The sequence below is a fragment of the Alosa sapidissima genome, chromosome 14 (assembly GCF_018492685.1).
Source record: "Alosa sapidissima isolate fAloSap1 chromosome 14, fAloSap1.pri, whole genome shotgun sequence".
NCBI classification, from domain to species: domain Eukaryota; kingdom Metazoa; phylum Chordata; class Actinopteri; order Clupeiformes; family Clupeidae; genus Alosa; species Alosa sapidissima.
This window is the reverse complement of record NC_055970.1, coordinates 8,366,052-8,367,960: the sequence shown is the minus strand read 5'-3', so window position 1 is coordinate 8,367,960 and position 1,909 is coordinate 8,366,052.

Genomic DNA, 1,909 nt, shown 5'->3' with positions numbered 1-1,909 from the left:
CTATCTGTCATTTCCACCTGATGACCCCTTGGTCTCTACACGGATCTCTGATTGCCTCTCAGACATATCTATATGGATGAAGACACACCAGCTAAACCTCTCAAAAACCAAACTGCTGATCCTCCCAGCTAAATCTGCCATACACCATCACAAAATTGACTTCCTGTCTGTTGCACCTACTAGGGCTGCAAGAAATGTGAGTCATGCTGGAAAAATCAGGCCTGACCTGACTCGGTATACATGGATTTCTATGCAACGTCACGAAAACATGCGTGCGCAACCAAGAGGCAGAAAGCACCATAGAACAGCATAGAGCAATGCAAAAGAGCAAAAGAATACAATGAGTTTTTGTGCTAAAAAAACTGCACCAATTCGAAATCACGATGGTTAAAGAATGTTAAATATGCTCAATATCCTTAACGGAATGCATGTCTTCGCCAAAAATGACAAAATAAGATGTTATATTAATAATGCAAATGAACGGCAAATGACAAAACTCTGAAATGAGATGTTATTATCATTGAGACAACAGGGGTATACAAAAAAATCTGATTGTAGCTTACAGCAGCCGACTATTTAGGTTAAGTTTATAACGTTGCGGACGGCCACCAAGCGTCTTCTGCCCCACGGCGCATCTAGTTTTGTTGGTAAACAGGAAACCCGTGTATGCTATCCAACTCCTGGTACAGGCCTCAGTCATCTCACGACTTGACTACTGTAACGCCCTCCTGACAGGTCTCCCAGCCTGCACAGTGAAACCCCTTCAGATTATCCAGAACGCGGTGGCGCACCTGGTCTTCAACCAACCCAAAAGGGCACATGTTACCCTGCTGCTCACCCAGCTACACTGGCTACCTATAGCCGCCCGCATCAAATTACACTAATGCTTGCCTACAAAGTAGTCTCCAGTTCTGCTCCCACTTACTTGAATACCCTCATCCAGGCATATGTTACTTCCCGACCGTTGCGCTACTCAGATGAACAACGTGGAGCGCTCTCTGCCACCCGTACGCTCAGGACAATCCAAACTTTTCCAACCCGTTGTTCCCCTTTGGTGGAACACACTACCAGTTCCTACCAGAACAGGAGTGTCCCTCTCTACCTTTAAACAATTCCTGAAGACCCAGCTCTTCAGAGAGTATCTCCTCTTGTAGCACTACCTACAACTAAACTTGCTAATTTTAGCACTTACCACCTGACTAGAACTGACACTTGTATGGAAGTAACACTCACTGCTGCACTAACTTGTCCTTATAGTACTCTACCTGGATTGTTTCCAGTGTTGGGAGTCACTTAGGTTAAAAGGCGTCAGCCAGATGTAATGTAATGAAATGTAATGTAATGACTTGACAACATTATGGACCTCCTTAAAGCCTATTTTATGCTTCTGCGTCGAATCGACGGCATACCCCCACAGACCCCTCTGCGTCGTCGTGAACCCCTCTCTGACCCCTCCGCCGTAGCTCGATGTGCACCTCCAAAAAATTGTAACTTCGCGTTGAGGCGACGCAGACCGCAAGGACTGTGATTGGTCAACTCATCCTGTGTGTTGATAGTCGGTATCAGAGCCGTGTTTCAAGCAGCCTACTGTGGGGATTAGCAACATGCTAGTTCACTGACATAAGCTTGGCAAATAAACTCAGACATATTTTGGTTACAATGACGGGGTTATCCGTTTGTAAAGTGTTTATATGTCAGTAACGTTTTGAAATTAGCACTTTGCCAGCAAGGCAGTTGTGCTAAAGTTTGTCTGCTAACATAACTTAAACTGGCTGCCAGACCTCGCAAATAACCTCAGACTTATTTGCTGGTTTACTGTGTCTATTTCTCGATACTTTGTACAAAATCTAAGCAAGAAAAGGCCAAACAAATAATATTAATATTTTGGCACGACAGTCTATGGGGTTTG